General features: G+C 37.8%; 1 protein-coding gene and 1 non-coding gene across 4 annotated transcripts in view; both read left to right on the top strand.

The window, feature by feature from the left end:
* Positions 1 to 23,504, top strand: part of COL26A1 (collagen type XXVI alpha 1 chain) — a 2,134,825-nt gene that overhangs the window by 755,068 nt on the left and 1,356,253 nt on the right. The gene's annotated exons all lie outside the window — the stretch shown is intronic.
* Positions 688 to 759, top strand: TRNAW-CCA. The gene has a single exon. It is a non-coding gene; the product is annotated as a tRNA-Trp (tRNA).

Below are 23,504 nucleotides of genomic sequence, written 5' to 3'. Positions count from 1 at the left end.
GAGTCTTCTCATTCAGCCGACAATGCAGGCGTCTTTAATCCTTCAGTGGCCTGGTAGTACACCTATGATCCTCACTACTCCACCGTCATGGTAAAGTCTGATTTCTAAACATTTCAGCTATCGTGATCACGGTCTAGTACTTCTCATCAGAATAGTATGAGAATGAAAGGATTGGGCACACCTGCATTTCCTGCTGATGGGTGTTCAGCTATAATGTTTGGGACATATCGGCTATGCATGTGGTAGTTTGCTTGTGTGAACTGCATTCACCTTTAGAAAGCACATTTTTATCCTCTTGTTATTTTTATGTCCTCCGTGGAGTGTCATTCAAAGTATGGTGCATTATACTGAGACACACTTTACCAGTTCTTGGAATTCAAGAGCTGAGCTGTTGCATTTTTTGTAGGTCATTTGCATTGCTATCCACGTCTGCACTCACTCCACAGTGTAGTCTCTGATTCATACTGGCTACACTGCTGGAGCCCCCCAGGTATGCAGTCATGCACGTCGTTCTTCCATTTTGCACTTGTCCCTTTATGAATTACACAGAGCACTGGTGTGTGGTTTGGATGGCACACTAGCCCTGCACAACTGGCACAATGTCTATGAGTCCTGGCAAGAGTTTATATTAGTTTCTGTTTGTTCATATCTAACGCAACAATTTAAAAATTAAGACACTTGTATCCTGATTTTGTGGCACAATGGTAGCGCGTCTGATTCCAGATCAGAAGGCTGCATGTTCAAGTCATGTCAGGGTCATCTTACTGGGCTGAGGGTTGGTACATTGGTTATGGTGTTTACCTCAGAGACAGGAGGCACAGCATTTCATTCTCACAGAAGGAAACTAGCTAGACTTAAAATGGCCCACAAGGGCAACTAGCCTAGTACTTGCCTATGAACCTCTAAAGTCTACAGTTGTTTTCTGAATTCAATTTGTTGGCTGAATTCTTTAGAATAAATCAGTGGTGTTCAGTGTCCTAGGTTGCATCATAAGCATTTCCACAGAGCAGCTAAATTTACACCTTCGGCTATCTTGTGTTGTTCTAGGCACCAAAACTAGGGATTTTAATAGACTGGCAGATGTTTTAGCCAGCAACAAAATAATGATCAGGTATCCGGTGCTTTTCTGCTAATAATTATCCCTAATGCCAAATGTGAATTCCCTGGTAAGCTGTTTGAATATCCAATGTGCATAGCTCAGGTATGACTACAAGTGGTTGGTGACCTTCTAAAGTATCGTGTTCTGTATGGAAATATCTTCAGTGTTGTTCGAAGGCTACTACTTACTTCTTTTCTAAAACAAATAGAAATACACAAATAAGACATTCGATTTCTGAATTAGGATCCAGTTTTTTTCCTACAACCTGTCATTTCACCCATTCCAGTATATTTTAATTGGTTTAACATGAACATGGTTTCCACTTCAGATTTTCAAAAACTATTTTCAAATTAAAAATATCTCTGGGTCAACATTCAACACCAAGCTTACATTATAAAAATATAATTGGTTTATAACAAACCAACAGTATAACTGTAATGTGACATCAAGCATTGCCATTCCCTTCGAAATAATGTCTTGAATATTTATTTTAAGAAACTTTCGACTGGATGGAAAGCTAGTGGGCCTAAATTCTGTATTCTTTTTAAGTAGTGCCCCTTGTAGGATTCTACTAAAGACACTGCAGTTACAGTGTTTAGAAATTATGCCTTCTGTGTATAATAATCCTGTGCTTCTATATGTTCATACAAGTAGACTATTTCCAGAGTTACTCCCTGCACTGGAGTAAGCGGCGGTGGTGCAGCGGTTAGCGTTGTCGCATCACAGCAAGAGGTTCTCTCGTTCGATTCTTGGCTGGAGTGCCTTTTGTGTGGAGTCTGCATGTCCTCCCCATGGTCGAGTGACGTTAAAGAAATGCAGGCAGGTGCATGCATGAATGGGCATGCCTTTGTTGAAGGATGGGCATCGGGCTGGCAACTCGACACTGTAAAAATCCACTGCCAATCATGAGCGGATCGGAGTTCCGCTATGGCGACTCCTAACCGGGAAAAGCCGAAAGTCTAACTCTCTGCACTGGAGTGTTGCAAATAAAGCATTTGTGTTGCTGAATATGACTGCATCGTGTGACTGAGATTACATGCTAGTAATATACAGAAACTGTATCACTCTTTGCAAAATAATTAATGTACTCTCTGCATTGCATTTTTTCTGGAATCAGGTGTATAAAACTGTATCTGTATTGCCACCTATATCTTTCACTAACAGGAGCATATGTGTTGTAAGAAAAAAACAATTCCTCTCCATCTTTGTCTTTCTTCATTACAACAGTCCCCTTTGTCTTGCATTTTGTGTTGTATGACTGACCTGGCACAATTTCACCAAATTGTGTGCACTTATGCTTAGAGACTGCGGTGGTGGTGCTGCGGTAGCATTGTCGCCTCACAGTTAGACGTTGCCAGTTCGATTCTCAGTTAGAGTGTCTTCTGTGTGGCGACATGCATGAATGGGCATTCCTTCGTTGAAGGTTGTGCGTTAGGCCTGGCAAGCCAGCACGTAAAACTCTACTGCCAATCATTAGCAGACCGGAGTTCCGCTGTGGCGACCCCTAACCGGGAAAAGCCGAAACACACAAACAAACAGTGTGCACTTATGCTTAGAAAAATAAAAAAAGTGTTTGTATCAATATGCCTATGTGTTATGCTGTATTCACATCCCTGCACCACTTAAGTTGATAGTATTTTTGTAATTTATTCTACCCTAGAGTAATAATATGGTGATTTGTGCTAGCCATAGGCTCATAAATAGACATTTGTGGCACTCTTTTCTCATTTCAGCAAAGAAGGTGGCATAATTGCTTGTCATTTGTCAGGATAATTATGTATTTGTCAGATCGGATCGTAGTGCTTGGGCTTGGACATAAATGTGTGACTGAAAGCTATTGCTGATTGTTGGGCTATGTAGTATAAAAGGTGTGCTAGCTTATTGACAAGTATTCATAAGCCAACTTCAGATGGTAGAATAAAATAAAGATAAAGGAAAAACACCACTGGAGAATGTATAACTTATTTCTTATGCCAAAAAAAAAGATAACATCGAAGGGTTTTTACTATAGTAGTATAACATTATAAGATATGGCCTCAACTACCACTACCAAATAACATACTCAGTAGCCCAAAGGTGTTCATCACTTCTTTAGATTAAGAAGGAAAGCTACAAAGATGGAAAATCTCAAACATAAGGAACTAACAGACATAGTGACAATTTCTCAACTGTATATATTCCATTTACTTCAGATGACTAAGTAACTCATGGTCATTTTGTATGACCTAAATATATCAGACATTAAATACAATTAGGGATAGTTCTAGCTTGAGTTCAGATTTAATTCCTGACATATTCTTAAATGATTTTAACTGTATTTTATTATTTTTTCAAGAATCTTTAGTTACTTGATTGACATGTACCACCAAGCTGGAAATATGCTGATTTTATGCCCATGAACGATTGATTTAGTTTCCAATAACATGTCATTTATTATACTTAGCCTCAATTACTAGAACTGCTGTGATCAACCTTTAAGCCATTTTGTAGTAACTAACTGAAATTACTATATATTTACTCATAACAGGCTTTACAGATGAAATTTTGTACAGGGTTCTTCTAGTACTGTGGGTACTTCGAATTCCAAACTCCCAGCTGACATGTTCTACCTGAATATTTCTAGGACATTTATTTATCATTCATTTGCCTGGAAAGTCCGACTTGGAATGAAGCCAATTTTCCGCGGAGGTCCAGGGAAGAACACACTAGATGCATGTCTTTGTAACGTGGGAGGAAATCGGAGCACCCGGAGGATTCCCACCCGAACACAGGGAGGACATGCAGACTCCACACAGAAGGCACCCCCAACCGAGAATTGAACCAGAGAACCTCTTGCTGTGAGGCGACAACACAACCACTGCACCATCCAACATCTGTTGTTATCCTATATTTGAGTGTAAAAGAGGGATTAAGCAACTTGTAACTTAATTCTTTCTTTGTCTCCTGGATGTGAAACTAGTTGAAAGTCAGAACTTTTATTATTAGAATAAAAAATAATGTAATTTCTTTTGGATCAGAAAATAAATGTTTTATTCCTCAGGATCAGTCCTTGGATCCTTCCTTTGCAATTGTTTCATGAATTCTATTACTGGTGCTAATTAGATGTGTTTTTTTAAATTTGCCAATGATTCCAAACTTGTTGCAGTCATCTCAGCTGCAAGAGATCATCCCAGTCTGCAGAAATTCTGTATCAGTTATATGTTTGATCCTGTGAGAATTACTTGCACTTTAACAACTCTGATTATGTCCTTATGCTGTAAATAACATTGCTCTAAAAAGTATGTCAACTTACAAGTACCTGGGAACAAATGACCATAAACTAAACATTTCTAGTAAGGTCAGTGACTTCATACATATGCATTTTCATCTAACAAACTATCCTAATCACAGTAATATCTAGAATGTCTTCAGTACTGGTTCCTTTGGTTACAATTTTAGTTATTCTTATTATTGAATATAGTAGTCGTTATCTTTGGAGTGAAAACATCAGGATTCAAAGATTCTTCAGGTTCAGTTTATTGTATTTATTGCACTGAGATTTGCAGTTATATTCAGTATGTACATTTTTAATTCAATGAAGCCCAGTCAAATATACCCTGAGAGAAACAAACATATCACAACAACTAACCTCAATTGCAAAGAACCTATGTCAGAGAAAAATTTACAAAAACAACTGATAAAACAATGTTTTTTGGATTTTTTTTTTTTGCTCAGAACATAAGCTACTTACTGTCTTTACTCCTGTGAAAGAAGCACAGCCTCCTTACTTAAACACACTAACTCCATAGTAAAACAACCCAGGAGGAAGGACAGTGACTGTCAACACCAAAAACTGTTCCCAGTTCTCAATCTGCAGCATTGTGTTGTAGAAAACAATAGAGTGAAAATGCAACTACACCTCATACACATACCTCTCAACTTCTTAGAGCAAGAAATATGGACAAAGCCATCAATAACGGGGAAAAAGGCTCAAAAATAGGGATACTTTTTAAATATTGCTCTTACAAACTTAGAAAATTAATAGAATAACAGGTTTTGCATTAGCATGCATTTTCTGAAGGGAATGAAGTCTGAAACTCAAATGTCTATAATTATTTTCTGACTTCAACCCTCAAGGATTTGCCAATGATTTTCCAGAAAACCACATTTTTTATGAGAAATGGACTAAAAATATGAGGCGAAAATCTGTATAGCTGAGAGGTATGCACAGCACAAAATGTACTAAGAATTCTGGCTTCACAGTTAAACCCTACAAACTAAGCCAGAAATGCATAAAGGACATGCAATGAGACTGCATAAAAACACTGACAATAGTGGCAGCTTTTTCTAATTATAGTTGAACGTATGAAAGCCAAGGAAAGTGATTTTATACAAACTACATATAATGGCACCACAGGATTCTAAGTATCTTATTTTCTGTAGTGGAAGTTTCATTAATGTCTTCAGAATCATTTCTAGTTTAGAGTGTTTTATTGTGTATATTCATGATGTGAGTAGTCATGAACAGAACACTAGAAAACAGGGGAAATGACTTATATTGGATGCACAATAAACAAAAATGATATAGCTGTACTCCAGCTTTGTGCTGTTATAACTTGAAACAATATTTTCATTAGAGTTGAGGTCCATTGCAATGTTAAGTCAATTAATAAAGGTCTTAAAATGGCTGATGGCCTTAAATGCAAACCTAAGGAAGTGGAATGCAAACTTCCAGATAGCTTCTTTGTGAAGTTTAGAGTTTGTGACCAACATACAGAATAACATTGTAACATTAAGAGTATGAGGCAGTGAATTGGTGCTTTCCATCATTCACTGAGCAATAGAATGTGTAGAAAATGTTGTACCCAATTCATAAGGAAAGTACGGCTAGATTTCAGAGAAAGCCAAATTGGTATGGAGAGAGATTGCAGTATCATTTATATAGAGAAATGAGAGGAGAGTTATTTAAATGATGTATTTTTGAAATATGGCATTCTGTAAAGTGAAAGAAAAATGTTGATTACTTTCAGATGAGAAAGAAATGATGTTAGTACTGTTGCTCTTTAAGTAAAAATATTCCTTTATAAATCATAATACTGCTTGTTTTTTTATACTGTTTCAAGAACATTTTGTATAACTACTTACCTTCCAGACATTGAGACACTTGGGATGTGAGATTCTCCCTTCAGTGAGTGTGTTGACATCAGTCATTCATGACTTAGACATGTATTCATTCTTTCATTTCATCTTTATCACATGCAGATCACAGGGGGACGGAGCCTATCCCACCAAGCAATGGATGCAAGTCTGAAAAACCATTGTGGAATGGATGGGTGATCCATCAGTACATATAGCCTTACTCAAGCACTACATATGTGCATACATGCAGTTTAGGGAATTGCCAATACTAATGTAATGCTTTTGGGATGTAAATAGAAACCAGAGCTGCTGGTAGAAAACCCCTGTGGACCCAAGGAGGACATGCAGGCTCCCCATAGAAGACACCCAGTCAGAATCCAAACCAAATAACCAAGAGCTGTGAGGCAATGACACTCACTGCTGCAGCAGTGTGTCACCTTGGTGACATCATATACAACACAATTATTACAATGTACTTTTGTGTTATGAGAAGCATTTTATTCTGAAAGTAAGACTTGCATTACATCTGAAATGACTTTTGCTTCCACATTTAAGTTGCTGGATGTAGCTTATGAAGAACTTTCAGTTGAATGTTGCACGCATCTTTAAGTGATTTTTTAAAATTTGGTCAATGTTAATCTTGCCAGTGGTCACCATTTTATCGTTTCAGATAACTTTGGGAAACTAGTTACTGAATGCTGTGTTATGTAGTTCTTATTTCTCAAACTATAACAAAATCTGCAGATATTCTTTCTCTGCAGGAATGTCTTCTATGGGTTCTCCATTATTTTTTTAATGAAATGGAGGAGCATGGCAGTCTGACTTTTCTTTATTCTACCTGTATTTTGTGGTAGTCAGTATGATATACAGAAAATATGTCATTGCAGGGTTTCATACTGACTGCGCTGCTCTACTTGACAGATTGTTTTAACTTAATCCTGCCATAGTATATTTTGAAGCTAACTGCAGTTTCTGCAGCATTGCTCAATATATTTTAGTCAATTGCTGTTCTCCATAGCTTGTTAGAGTATTTTCTATATGAAGTATTTTTGTAGCATGAAAAAACTCATGTAGGAGTGTTGCTGGTTGTGACATACTAATGGCAGAAGGACTGTATACTGAAAAGCTAAATAATTTGACAAGACTGTTGCACTGGGGATTGCGCAAACATTATGGTATTAAAGTGGCTGAAAAACACATGAGCCGCAAAGCATCGTAAAAAATGATGAGGTCTGCATCACATGGGATCACCCATTACCAACAGTTTAAAAAAGAGATGCTAGAAACCGGATACAGTGATCCATGAACAGAAGACAAAAGTAGCATTGATCATTAAAATTGTCACACTCAGTGACTACAAAGTATGTAAATGGTTGCATAGAGGGTGCTGTACCTACCAGAAGTAAGCCCAAAACAGACTCCAAAAACAAACTTGACTAAAGTATATAACAAAAGGAAAAAAGGCAATGCCAAAAGCAGAAAGAGCAATTGTCATATCGACAAGAGTTCAATTTAACTAAACAGGAAACTAAGAGGACTAATGAATTGCAGCAATGCCATTTACGAGGTCAAGAGAGTCGTTCAGGATAAAGATAACCACAAGGTCTTCTACAGCTATGTCCAAAACCTCAAAGGCAACACTCATCCATGTGATGAACTGGTGGTAAATGGTACCACCTTCACAGAACAGAATGATAGAGAAAATCTGCTGGCGGACAGATTCAGCTTAACTTACCCCTGTGAAATTCCTACTACCATAACCCCCAACTATTAGATCAACTTGAGTCACTTTTCAACTACAACCTCAAAACAAGCTATGTACTGAGTGAATGGAGGACTGCAACAGTTATTCCTCTCACAAGGGTGGGTCATCAACTGACCCTGGAAACTACAGTCCCATTAGTCTGACTAGTCTAATATGCAAAGCCATGGAAAAAATTACCACGGAAATTCTCAACAGCCCTTGACAACCTATAGACACTGAACCCATCCCAGTATGGTTTTGTCAAAGAAAGGTCATGCCTACTTAACCTGGTAGACCTCTTTGACAGGGTCACCAAATCAATGCATGAGGAGAAAACAGTGTATACCACCTACCTAGGCCTGGATAAGGTGTTTGATACAATACCCACTCTGGTATTGTTGCCAGACCGTCTGAACTAAGCATAAATCCCTACATAACTCGCTGGATTTCCAGCTAGTTCTCAGATAGGACCCAAGAGGTCAGGATTGGTGAGACCACCTCCACCAACAGACCGGTCATCAGCAGAGTACCTTAGGGTTCAGTGCTGGGCCCACTCCTGTTTGGCATCTACTTCTTGGAGGTCAAGGCTAATGTCAAGGACCTCTGGCTCACTAAGTTTGCAAACCACTGCAAATTGGGCACTATTATAGATTCCCCCAATGACACTAATATCCTGCAAGAGGGTCTAACCCAAATAACTGGTGCCAAAGCCACAGATTAAAACTCAATGCCAAGAAGTGCATTTTAGTGCCTTTTGGTAAAAAGTCCACCCAAGTTTATTACTTCACTGGTAAGATACCCCTAAGAGTTGACCTAGTAGTTGGGGATCTGGGAACATATATATAATAATCTGACCTTTGACCAACATGTAGCCAAGGTAGTAAGAAAAATCATTCTGTGCCACCCAACTTATAAATAATGTTATGGCATCCAGGTCCAAGGAAGTTATAGTACCTCTTTACTTGGCACTTATGAGACCTATCATGGAGTAAAATGTTTCTTCTGGCATGCACTTAACCAGGCATTTGCAACATCTAGAACACCTACAGAGGTTTCTCAGCAGGGGAATCCAGAATGTTAACACATAGGCCTTAATGACAATCTGTATAGGACAATCTCTGTACTTAGTCTACAGGTTACTTAGAGGCAGTCAATGCCTGGCATATAAGGCATCCTCATATCCAGCCCTGATGGACATTTTTCACATTCACAAACTGAATAGCACCAGAAACACTAGATTCAAGGATTTAAACTTGCTTATGACATAAATAGAGTATGCTGACAAGACAGATGTGTGTTTCAAATAACTCTCTCATTCTGGAATTGGCTTCCCGTGCATGTGAAAAAGAGTCCATCTCTAACCCTTTTCATATAAAATTAGGGGTCGCCACAGCAGATCAACTGTTTCCATTTCTTCCTGTCCTCTGCATCTTGCTCTGTCACACCAACCACCTGCATGTCCTCTCTCACCACATCCATAAACCTTATCTTAGGCCTTCCTCTTCTCCTGTTACCTGGCAGCTTCATCCTTAGCATCTTTTTCCCAATATACTCAGCATCCCTCTTCAGCACATGTCCAAACCAACTTAATCTTGCCTCTCTGGCTTTGTCTCCAAACCTTCCAACCTGGGCTAACCCTGTAATATACTTATTCCTTATCCTGTCCATCCTCATCACACCCAGTGCAAATCTTAACATCTTCAACTCTGCCACGTCAAGCTCTGACTCCTGCCTTTTTGTCAGTGCCACTGTCTCCAACCCGTATAACATAGATGGTCTCACTACCCTCTTGTAGACCTTCCCTTTCACTCTTACTGATACTCTTCTGTCATAAATCACTCCTGACACTCTTCTCCACCCACTCCATCCTGCCTGTACTCTCTTCTTCAACTCTCTTCCACACTCACCATTACTCTGAACTGTTGATCCCAAGTACTTAAACTCATTCACCTTTGCCACCTCTGCTCCGTGCATCCTCACCATTCCTCTGTCCTCCCTCTCATTCACACACATATATTCTGTCTTAGTCCTGCTGACCTTCATTCCTCTTCTGTCTAGAGCATATCTCCACCTCTCCAGGGTCTCCTCCACCTGTTCCCTACTCTCACTACAGATCACAATGTCATCTGCAAACATCATAGTCCACGGGGACTCCTGTCTGATCTAGACTGTCAACCTGTCCATCACCATTGCAAATAAGAAAGGGCTCAGAGCTGATCTTTGATGTAATCCCACCTCCACCTTAAATAAATCCGTCACTCCCACTGCAGACCTCACCGCTGTCACACTACCCTCGTACATATCCTGTACCACTCTTACATACTTCTCTGACACTCCCGACTTCCTCATACAATACCACAGCTCCTCTCTAGGCACCCTGTCATATGCTTTCTCTAAATCCACAAAGACACAATGCAACTCCTTATGACCTTCTCTGTACTTCTCCATCAACACTCTCAGAGCAAACATTGCATCTGTAGTGCTCTTTCTCGGCATGAAACCATACTGCTGATCACTAATCATCACGTCCCTTCTTAACCTAGCTTCCACTACTCTTTCCCATAACTTCATGCTGTGACTGATCCATTTAATCCTTCTGTAGTTACTACAGCTCTGCACATCACCCTTATTCTTAAAAATCAGTACCAAAACACTTTTTCTCCATTCCTCGGGCATCCTCTCACTTTCCAAGATTTCATTAATCTGGTTAAAAACTCCACTGCCATTTCACCTAAACAACTCCATGCTTCCACAGATATGTCATCTGGGCCAACAGCCTTTCCATTCTTCATTCTCTTCATAGCTATCCTTACTTCCTCCTTGCTAATCCACTGTACTTCATGATTTACTATCCCTGCATCATCCAACCTTCTCTCCCGCTCATTCTCTTCATTCATCAACCCCTCAAAGTACTCTTTCCATCTCCTCAACACACTCTCCTCACTTGTATGTTTCCCTCATTATCCTTTATCACCTTTACCTGCTGCACATCTTTCTTAGCTCGGTCCCTCTGTCTAGCCAATCGGTACAGGTATATATATATATATATATATATATATATATATATATATATATATATATATCTATACACACACACACACACAGATATATATATGCATTTTGAGTGCCGATATTTCAGTAGGTAGCCCTTCATACATTTATGGAAGGATGACGATATGTGCACGCTGTTTGCTGTCGATGCTGAAGTTCGGCCCTAACCTCTTTCAGTTTGCTGCTCCTTAAAACCTTCCCATGCATACTTCTGTTGGCTGTCTAGTTGATTAGCCATCTTTGAACTACATTATCTCATTTTGTCATGTCATTTTTAAAGTCACTTTTAAATATTTGTATAGCTAATCATTCCTTCTATTCTGATTAATAATCTTTTAAGCATAATGTTCTTTTTCTGGAATGTAGAATCCTATTAATTTGCTGTGTAAGTATCTTTCCTTAATAGTCAGTCTTAGTCTTATTTTTTTTTTTATCTTTTCTGTGGAAAATAATCTCAGGTAGGCTCAAGAAAAAACTACACACTGACTGGCAGAAGGCAGATGATATTACAGTTGTATACATTTTTTGTGACAGTTTGCCAAAATATGCATTCAGTTATTTCTGCCTAATTATAAAGGCTCTTTGCCAAATTGCACCAAGCTTGAAAACATTTGAAAACCATTACCTCATATATATGTGTGCCAAGTGTCAGATATTTACTTAAAATAAAGCTAAAATTATGAGCATTCAAGCATTCAAAAGTAAGTCAGTGGAGTTCAGCAGCTTTGTATACTGCCAGATGTTAAAAGTTGTGGTAGATCTTTTGATTAGGTCATGCCATGTTCACGTTTTGTATGGTCACTGGCTTGAAAGATGGCAGTATACCAGGTAGTTTGACCTGTAAGTTTAACACTATCTTAAAGAGCTTGAGTGATGATGGGCTCGAAACGAAATGTTGCATATATCATGATTTATCCCATGTGACATAATGCCCATCTCTCCCTCGCCACACACACACACACACACACACACACACAATTGGTTATAGGACTATTCTTTCTGAGAACTGTTTCCAATTTCATTTTTGTGCTTTCTATATGTGAATTTATATATCAGGATGCATTGGTGTGACTTTGTGTTAAACCTGTATTTTATACTGGCAGCAGTATCTTTGTGTTCAATTTTGTCTTTGTACTAACACTAAGACCTTGCGTTAATTTTGTACATTACTGCTAAATGGCTTGGGTCGTTTCAGAAAAGGGTGCTTGGTCTAGCCGACTGACCTAGTTAAAATAAATTAATGGAGTGCATGGAATGTAGATGTAGGAAACTGGGATGGAGGCATGTAACAGACAGGGGAACACAGTTTACAATATTGCAGAGCAGAACACCGGTTTATTTTGTTTTAATGTACTTGAGTACAGTTTGCATGCTGTGTATTAAATACACATGTGGAGACAGTGCATTAAGATTCCACATCCTTCCAGAACTTCTGAGGGGGTGGATCTAGTAATAAAGAACCTTTCATTTTCAGCGAACAGCTTTTAATAACTTTAAGGTCATAGATTGAAGCACTGAGTCTAGCAGTTAGCACAGAAGATTAAGGCTATGAATTGTTAATGATCTGCTTTCTGTAGTTCAAGGTTTGATTCTCACAGCCTCCGTTGATATACTGACGGACTCTGATCAGGTTAGAATGTCAGTTAACCAGACATTGATGCAAGGTTAGCCCTGAAATGCCACTTGGACTTAACTCAGTTAACAAATAAATAAAACAAACTATGATTTGTGGTCATCAGCTTACCTAATGAAGTCACTTTTTAGGTTGTCCACAGTCTGACAAATCCGTTTTATAGAATGGGCTTGCACTGGAAATTTTTCTAACTTCAAGCTTTTTTGACCTTTAAATTTGTTCCAGTAGCTAAGGGGTGCAGGGTAGAAAGCCACCTGCTTGGGAGAGTTGAAAAGCATGCTCCTCTGTGCAAAAATGTTTGAGGGAGAGCCAGTTCTGTTGGATGTGCTTGATGGAACATAGTTCCCTTAAAAGTGATTTGACTTTGCCAAATGACTATCTTTGGGGTCAAAAAGAGTACTCCATTACCATATAGTCTGCACTGGTCAGACCAGCTGTCAAGTATACTGCCCTCTTTGGGATGCAGCTCACTAAGCATTAACAATTAGAAACAATTAACAACTAACAATTAGAAAGATCCCATATGAGATCTCTGTCTTGCTTACCACGCCATTAGAGATCCATTTGTCCTGAACACTCCTGTATCTTTGCAAGACCAGTATTAGATCCAGGGACCTAAATCTTCACCAACAGATAAATACAATACAGTGGAGGGACAAAATGATGGCCCAGCCTCTTCCAAATCTCTGAAATAAACTTCCTCAGCATGTTAAGTAGTGCAACTTACTATCTTCCTTTAAGCATAGTCTAGGTGACTGGATGGGTTTTCACCAATTTCTCTGGGATTGACTTGTAAAGCACTCTGGGAGAAAGGAGGTGCAGCCTGTGGGAATGCACTGGCAAGGTGTAAATGTTCCTAAGACTCCATAGCTTTGGGATATGTATGACTTTATTAGCTGCACCATGACCATTCAGAGTCATTTTAATGCAGCAAATGTGTATAAAACCATGCAAGTGTAAACATTTAATGTTTTTTTACACATAGGGAGACTTATTTTCCTAAGTCCATCTTCATTTTTGAATGTGGTCAGGTTGCCACTGCTGCCCATCTTGGCAAGCAAGGAGTACTAGTGAGAATGTGCTCTCTGAGTAATAAGTTATAAGATCATAGGTAATTACTAGGCTAATGACTCCAGGGACCCTTTCCACGCCTAGCCGTGCTTCCCAAAGGTGAAAGTCAAACCCTGCACTTTGTGTCTGTAAGGTACACACTTTAACCATTATGCCAACCCCATTGAGACTTGGAATCAGGGCTATAATAATCCCTAGTTTATGCCCTGTTGAAACAACCTCTCTTACCTAGCTGTCCACTGCAGTCTAGGACTTGCAGTCAGTTCCTAAAGGTAGAATCTCCTTTATCCATTCCCATGTATACTTTTAGCTACTGTATGAATAATCTGTGTGACTATTTTACATAAGGATCTGCATCCAAAATCTTCATTCTTTCCATTTTTTTGAATTACCCTCTTGCCTTCATTAAAATCCCTTTCCACTCTGACTTGTAGATTTTTGCCTGCGTTATGTATAAGAGCCTTAATTGTGTAGCAGTACAATATCCCTTCAGATCGGGTACTCTTAAACCTCCTCCTTCTGTTGGGGAGATCAACTTATCTGACTCTCTCCCTCTTCCCCTCTCAAAAATATTTGTCAGCTCTTTAGGAATTACTGTTCACAACTTCAGCTCTAGTTGATAAGAATAGGCCTGGCCTGTGTACAAAACTAAATGGACTAAAACATTTTACTGCTTTTATCTTTCTATCCATATACATAGGCAAGAGCTTCCAATTTCTCAGTTTTTGTACTATGTTTTCTTTAGTCTCTTGCCACATATTCTTAGCTGGCATAAAAAATCCTTTTAATTCACCCTCCTAAATACTTCATTTTATCATGTCCCCATAAATATGGGTTTTGCTAGACCATTTCATGTGTGGGTACATTAATTATAGTTGTAACCTTTGTTTTACCTTCATTAATTTCATATTCTAAAAAAGCACAAAACTGTCTCAGAATATTCCACAGCACTGAGATATCCTATCCTGTTTCCCTCAAGTACAAAACAATAACATCTGTATATATATATATATATATATATATATATATATATATATATATATATATATATATATAGCCAATTTTTCTTGAACACCATACTAGTTATAGCCATGAATTTCTCAGTACCTTATTTTCTTTTACCAGTGGTTCTAAATGTAATGCAAATAACAAAGGGGGAAGATGACAACCCTAAATGGTTCCTCTGTTCAGACACAAAGTATCAGAGAGGAAACCTCCCACTTTCATTTTTGCCTTTGATCCCTTATGTATCCGTCTAATCTTATTATTGTATCAGAAAATACAGATGCTTCCATTGCCCTACTCATAAAATCCTAGCATAGTCTTTTGAATGCTTTCTCTGCATCAAGGCCCACTAATAACAGCGGTATTTCCTTACATTCAGCTAACCTCTAGATCATCAGTGTTCTCTTAATGTTGTCAAATGTTTGCCTCCCCTCCACAAAACCGCCTTGTTCCATAGCTAACAATTTTGGCATTACTTTTGCCATTCTTTTAGCCATTATAGACCTAAACACCTTATAATCATGGTTTAAAATTGAAATATGTATGAAGCTGGATCAGATGTTTTTTTTCAGTCTTTAGGTATTATAGATATTATGGCTTTTTTCCATAATGTTGGTGCCTCCCCCTTCTTTTAAGATACTGTTAAACAAAACCTTCCTGATCTTTATCACTTTCTTCCCTCCTAACTTCCAAAAATCCACCAGAATGCCATTTACTCCGGGAGACTTTCCTACAGATTGAATGTACCTCACTGTTTTTATCTCATCACCTCCTATTAATTGTTGACTCTCATCTACCTCTAACCTTGGCATATTTAAGTCTTCCATAAGTATTTCTGTTTGTCCTTTTTCTTGATTTTACCACTTCTGTGCTTTATACAAATTTTCAAAAAAATTCCAAAATTTCTGTAATACCTCTACTGGATGTCTGGTTATTTTCCTCGTTATAGGCTCCCCAAGTTTGGTAAGAACCCTAAGTCATTGCACCAAAATTTTCTGTGCTTTGGAGTTACCAAAAACAGTTGCTTAACAGCAACCTTGATAAACTCATGCATACTATCCAGGTATTCCTTTATTTTCTCTTTCTGAAATTGCAACTCTTCTTGTTATGTGAGATTCCCCTTATTTTGTAATACTTAAAACATTTGTCAGCTCGTCTAAATAATTCTTGTTACTTAATAACCTTATCTCTTTTTATTTCTACCTTATCTTTTAAACTCTGCCTTTATTTTATCCCACTCACTAGCTATAACATCTGGAGCACCCTCCATCTTCTCTAAACTCCCAGACAGTTTCCACAGCCCATTCCTTAAATTCCTCTCTCTTAAACAGGTAGGTGGGGAAGTGCCAGTGTTTCATCTTTATTTCATTTCTCTACATTTTTTCTTAGTAATTGGTGCATGATCTGAAATGGTTATTGGATGTGTATCAGAGTTCTCAGTCAAATAGATATTTTCCTGTGAAATATAGTTTGTCAAGTCTAGCCCAATTTTTGCACAGTGGGGAATAATTTGTAAATTCTGTCTGAGCTCCTACTACTGAATTCATATCTTTCATACCAAATATTTTCATAACGTTCTTCAGAAATGAACTTTTTGTTATATATTCATTTCTAGGTCCCCCATATACATCCTCATTGTTGCAAATCAAATTCTACTCCCCACCATTTATTATCTTTTTCCCTCTTCTATCAGTACTGGAGCTCCTCTCGCAATCAATACAAGTACTCCTATTTTCCTTGGTCTCTGATATTCTGCAGAATATCCATCCTGAAATGGTTTCTTGCTCATTTCTCTCCAAATGTGTCTCCTGTAGCATTGCTATTTGCAATCTGCATTTCTTAATATAATTAAGTATCCTGTCCTCTCTGTCTATACTTTTGAGGCAAAATAATGTAGAAAGTATCACCATTATGGTAAAAAGTCATTATTCCCACCTATTATATATGGTATCTCTTTAAAATGTCTATTTCCAGCTTTTATGATACAAGCACCATACATCACAACCATACAGAATTATTCGTTTTTTACCAAGTTTTGGGGTCCAAATAATGGGGTGACATGATTCCTGAGTGGCACCCCTTCATTTCCGACTTTTTCTACGTTTTAATTTGAATTCTTTTACAGTTTTTTTTTTTTGAGCTGGCGTCATCCCGTGCGCAATGATGTCAGCTCCGCCGGGGCTACCAGCCTGTCGGAATTGAGCTCAAGGGCTCCATTGCACACATTCCCAGCCGGCTGGCTCATTTTAAATGCATTTCCATTTCTGCGATCTGATCTGCGAGTGAAAGCGGGAAACAGTTATTCAAGCAAGCATTTTGGTATAGATCTTTTCTGGTTTTGGTATTGATCTTTTCTCTTTTGGCTCTATCTGGTGGCTGGCAATTTCAAATAGATCTTTTCTCTATCTGCAAGGCAGCCGGGTAAATGAGGAAGTAGGAAACATATTTGTTATTATTATTCTGTGAAGTGTGTGTGTGCGCATGTATGTGTGTGTGTATGTGTGTGTGTGTGTGTGTGTGTGTGTGTGTGTGTGTGTGTGTGTGTGTGAGAGAGAGTACAGGGTGAAAAGAACCTAAAGTCCATAGCCACCACCACTTGTGAATTAAAGCCTCATATTTTTGATCTGTTCCTCATAAAATCTGTGGTTTTGAGGATTGTGGCAAATCACCGAAGGATTGAATTCACTAAATAATGACAGGCATTTGAATTTCAGACTGCATATTCTTCAGAAACTAAATGGTAACACAAAACATTTTATTCTAGCAATTTTCTAAGTTTATAAGATCAGTATTTGAAATTTGTCCCTATTTTGGGGCTGTATTCCCCCATTATTGGCTTTGTTTAGGTTTTATTGTGCTAAGAGGTTGAAACTTGAGCTATGGTGAGAAGTGAGATAGCCTTTTAAGTTTGTCTTCCTATCTTTCAGGAAACTGCTGATTTGGCATAGTGACATGTTGCTGTGACTATAGTGCACAAGGTCCTGGGTTTGAGACTTGGCAGGGCAATGCATTGTGATAACACAATATTTTATTCTAACAACTTTCCAAAATGTTTGCCCCCCCAAAAAAAAAACCCTGAAATTATAAATAAGTGTGAGAAGCTGTGCAAGATGCATATGGCTTACACTACTGTCATTCTATTTATACACATATATATATATATATATATATATATATATATATATATATATATATATATATATATTGTGTAGGTGTGGAAGTAGACTTTTTTATGATGGACATGTTCTGAATTGGGCAGTTTTGTCATCATTATTGGTTCATGTATTTTGTTTCATTGCCTACTGAAAAATGTTCATACAATAAGTTTAAAATGTGCTCTATCAAGTGTGCTGTATTATACAAGGAATATAATTTAATAAAGTCAGGATGGTGTATCAGAGAACACATGTATGTTTCTTGTTTTGTCTGCAAGGGGAAAATGATTTGAAAACAGCCCAAAGGTAATTTTTATCCACCACTGGTCAAATACAGTTTCTTTGGATGTGGTGTGTGAGTTTAAATGCTGTTTCATTGAATGCGAGTTTCAATGGCAGAGAAGTTTTAATGCCAAGTCTATTTTCATTGCAAGACATTATTGCTTTGTTTAGCAGATGTCTGTTAGTTTTGTGCATTGTTTTACTGCAAAATGTAAAAATAAAATCCAAATAATCATTGTAGAAGTAAAGCAGTATGCATGCACACATTAGTTATTTATGGTAAATAGGGTGAAATAGTCAGGTAATGGGACATTGGAATGACTGCAGGGGGACTCTGGTGCCATATTTTAGTTGTCTGTTCTTCAGTTTGTGTTTGAAAGTTGGCATCCCACAATTCCACCGGAGCGGGTGGGGTTACATAATTATGTATGCAAATATGATGATAATCAGTGTACAGATGGACCTTGTCCAGATTTTTGATGTTTCCAGGTTGAGAGGTATGACATGCACCCATTAATGTTTGGCAGGTTGAATATTTTATGCATTAACATTGGAACTTTTGTCACATTTTACAAGACTTTTTGTTTTAATAAAACCCCTCAAACAATGGAAAAAAACACACACCCATAATCTACTGACTTGATAAAAGCACACACAATGCTGTACATCTTTAAATAATGAAATTTAATCTTCCTAATAGGAACATTTGTGCCAAATAGACAGCTGCAAACACAGGTCCTAATTAATTTGAAATTAAAGTCATCCATGCTAAGACGCATGTTATTGCCTGTGCCTCTGCTTACACTAATTGGTGTTTTTTTTTTTTACCCCCCCCCTCACATTTATTTATTAATTCATTCATTTATTTATTTATTTGTCTTTCTTTACTGGAAAATTCCAACTGGGAAAACCCCATTTTCAGTAGAGGCCTAGGGAGAAAAGCTCCATTTGCTTTTATTGCATTATACTAAGTTTCAGTCAAACACCAAGTAGTTAGATTTCTGTTTATATTTATACACAAACAATAGTTATATCTATACATTATAAGATTTTACAGAGGTGGAAGTTACTAAATTGAAAGTCCATGTGCAATTGGATTGTACAGGTGACAGTTATGTATAAACATTGTCTTTTTAGTAACAGGTTGAGAATATTATATTTAAGGAGACTATTTTTAGAGCATCATACAGTTAGCACAAAGTTTTCATCGTTCAGTGAACACAAAGTTTTCATCATACAGTACGTATTTTTAGTTGTATGTAGTCCTCTATAAAATATACAGTTTATATTGTGAAAAGTTCATGAAATATTAAGAAAAGAAATAGTTTTACTTACAGTTAATGTTTTCCTTCCTTTTCCTCTCCCTTTGGAGTCCTTCCAAACATTAATGACAAAGTGAGGCAAATGCTTTTCATTTCCTCACAAGTTTAACAAAGTCAACAAAAGTCCACTCATTCCACTTATTTTTATACAGCTATATTTTACAAATGCAATTGATGCTTTGAAGCCTCACAATTATTCACTAATTTCTGTGTTGCTGGTCTCTTTCCTTTTCATCTCCATTTCCCAAGTCCAGATTCTGGTTCAGTTCCACTGTATTTCTGATTTTTCTGGTCAACTGTTGTGCTTTTCTCTGTCTCTCAAATATTTTCCTTGGGAACAGTGGAAAAGGTTTCACTGGCAAAGTCTCTACATGTGCTTTATTATCATAAGAATGAGAAGCGGCATTGACTTCTGCTTTTTTTTTGTTGGAAATTTTTTTGCATTTCTTCCTTAGCCTGTTCTGCATCAAAAAAATTACTTTGATCCACCAGGAAAAAAAAAAATTCTGAAGACATCTAGAAACAGCAGTTTGAATCTCACTCCTGCCTTTTGACATTCCTTGATTACGAGAATAAATTTGTTTCTCTTCTGCCTGGTGTACAGTAAATAATTTTCCATACTCTACTGTTTCTAACTTTTAATAATTTAACATTTTGCCACAGTTTTGTCAGGATCAACTCTTTCTGCTGGTAGGTTTACATCTATACTGATAAGGTCTTGTCTGCTTTTTCATGGACATATTTGGAGCATACACATAGTTTGTCCTTTCAGTTAACAGTTTCTTCTGTGGAATACCAGTCCAGTTGCTTATTTGTGGCTTCATAAAATTAATCGTCTGTTCCTTTCAGTTTCCCTGCTACAGCAAACATTTTCAGATTTTCTCTGCGTGCTCTTTTCTCTAATTCTGCCAATTTTTGAAACATCTTCTTGAGCATTGCCATACTCCGCCAGCCTTTTCATTTCAACCTCTGTTTTTTACAGTCTTAGCAGCTGATCTGAACATCTGTTTAATGCTTCTTCCATTTTTCAAGCATTTTATTTGAATTGATATACTCCTTAGGTGTTTAGTTTACTTCTATCAACTCTGAGCATATTTGGCTTATTTTTTCCCTCTAGATTACTGAAAATCATGTCTTGCACCAAAGCTGGAGCTTGAACTGCGTTCTGGTAAACAGCTGCAGGATTTGTCCCAATCAGTGATTTCTCTTCACATTTTCTAATTTATTTTCTTTGTCTCTCTTAGTTTCTTCTTTGCAGGCATCCAGACAGTGTATTTTCTAGCTAGTAACTGAATTTTATTCAACCTGATAATATCCGACCTGGAATAAGCCAGTTTTCAGTGGAGACCCAGGGAGAAACGCTGCAGACATATGTCTATGTAATGTGGGAAGAAACCGGAGTGCCCAGAGGAAACCCACACAAATAGAGGAAGGAAATGCAGACTCTGCACAGAAAGCACCCCAGCCAAGAATCAAACTGGGAACCCCTTCTTGTGAGGCAACAATGCTAGCCGCTGCACCACTACGCTGTACAATAGATAAATTTTAGCTTGTTTATATAGAAATTAAGGGAATTCGGTATAATACAAACAGGAATTGCCATATGAAGTAAGAGAAAAGCAGGCTTATGATATATTTAGAGAGAAAGTCAGGACTGAGGAATTGATAGAAGTAATGAAGCGAGTGGAGAGAGAATAAGGAGATATAACTTTTGAATAGGTATTTGTTCACATTTAAGGATATAGTTTACTCTAGTGTTGAGAAAGAACAGAACCATATTTTGGCTAGGAAGTCTTTCAGAATGTTTTGAAGGATAGTAGTGAGGGTATTGACTTGCTGGATAGATATAAGGAGTTCCAGACCTTAATAACATGGTATAAACACAGACAATGCCCAACAGATTTGATAGGTTTGTGGATACATTAGAGTTTTTGGTAACTGGATCGCAATGACTAACTAGGAACATAGCTGTGTAGAATGTTTAGTGCTGGCAAAGCAGATGGATTCTGGATACTTTTGTAGGTGTTAAGCTGTGTCTGTGTTAGTTGATGGGGTAATTCTAACCAATTTAGGCTTTTCAGTGCTGTACAGTGGTGGGTATCAATTAGTGTTGATAAATGCCAGAAAGCAGAAAATTCAAACATGGGACAATGGCAGTCAAGTTTCTTAAAGGCCATTGCACTGTAAGCTTGACGAGAAAACTTCATTTTTTTCAGGGTGACAAGCCATAACTATTATGTTATATCAAAGTTAAAAAAAAAATTGGGTGGGATTTATTTAGTATATTGCATAGTGAAACTTAGCATAGATAGTGATACAGATAGTGTGAACTTACAACGGTGAAAATTGCAGATTATGTAGCACATGTTAATGAGAGAAAAATGACATGGAAATAAGGGACTCCATGCAAATGAGCTAAACCGTGCATGTGAATGATAGCACCCAAAAATGGCAGATTAAGTTGAAACTGTATGAAAAATAGGCATTGCACAGCAGGTTGTACCTGTTTCTTTACATCAAAAGTCATGGTATATGTTAGAGGGAGTGATGTTTTGATTAGCAACAGTAGCAGTAACTGAACAGCATGTGTTTAATGGTCACCATCCGACACAATGCCCATAGTATTGTATTTCATGCCTATCCATACCAATGGAGTAGTTGTAGGCAGTACCTAAAATACCACCAACTCATTGGTCTGCAGATTGTAAACCACTTTTTTGTGTGTACAGAAAGATGCTAAGGGACCTTCTTGATCTCCATTGCCCTCAAATGGATTTAAGACTACATGGGATGCCAATTCCTATGGATACTAAGGTATGTGAAGCTTTATCCATCTTAATTACAGGGGACCTTTCAGTGAATTACTGGAGACTTAATAACCAGGAAATGCTGCCAGCCTCCATTACCATCCACAAGGTTAACCAACCAAGGAGACAAGCTGGTAAGAATGATGCAATCACAAAAATCCAGTTTATGTATTGTATTTTTAAGGACATTTATAACACTGTTAGTTGATTTCCACATTTATTAGCTGGCTTGAGACTGGGTTTACAAAGAATAAAATTATTTGTTTTAACTTAAAAGGTTGTTTATAACATCTAAATGTATTGCACTTTTGCCTTTAAATTATTTGATATAAAAGGAAGTGTACTATGTACGTTCGGCAGATTCTGAGGAAGTTCTGATTCTGGAATAAAATCACTTGGTCATCTAAATAAACTTTTGATTGTTGTTTTATATAAATCTGTGAGACTTGGGTTTTTGTGATTGCATCATTCTTGCCAACTTTTCTCCTTGGTTGGTTAACCTTGTGGATGGTAACGGAGGTTCACAGCATTTCCTGGTTTAGTTTTTTTTTTGCTTTGCCCATTGGTTTGGTTTGGAACTATTGGAGACATGTTAGGGATATCACATGCATCAGCTGTAGCATGTGGAGGAGCATATCTAGTTCCCCATGACTGCAGAGAAGAGAACCAGTATCATGTGGACATTTTACATCATTGCCTTTCCCATGTGGTTCTGGGAGACACAAGTCATCATCACAGATGGTGGTGAGGGCATAGGTCATCATCAGTTATATAGATAGGTGAATGCAACACCATGAGATGGGTTGTGGTCATAGGTTTATAGGTAAACACTGCCCTATGCATCTGCAGAATATTACAAGCCTGACCAATAACCATACCCAATAACCATACATCAGAATCAAACCCTGTATATGTGAGGTAAAGACATTAACCACTATGACAACCTCACCTCTATGGGTCATGGGAGGAGAGTATGGTAGCTGTGTACTCTGGGAGGTTGTCAGGAGTCAGTGTGGTAGGGGTCAAGCAGCTGCCATGACATGACCATAGGTACTACCCACTGTGTTGAATTGTAGTGATTGAGCTTGATGATGTCCATGGCATTGAAGGTATGGAATTGTGGGATTGTGAAAACTGACCCGAGTGTCATTGCCAATAATGTGGTTGTCACTGTACCAGGAACAACATGTAAGAGCACATGCAGCCTGGTAAAGCAT

This window comes from Protopterus annectens, chromosome 13.part0 (assembly GCF_019279795.1).
Source record: "Protopterus annectens isolate FY-2018-M chromosome 13.part0, PAN1.0, whole genome shotgun sequence".
Taxonomy (NCBI): domain Eukaryota; kingdom Metazoa; phylum Chordata; order Ceratodontiformes; family Protopteridae; genus Protopterus; species Protopterus annectens.
Note: the sequence above shows the minus strand (reverse complement) of the source record. Positions and strands in the feature narration are given on the sequence as shown.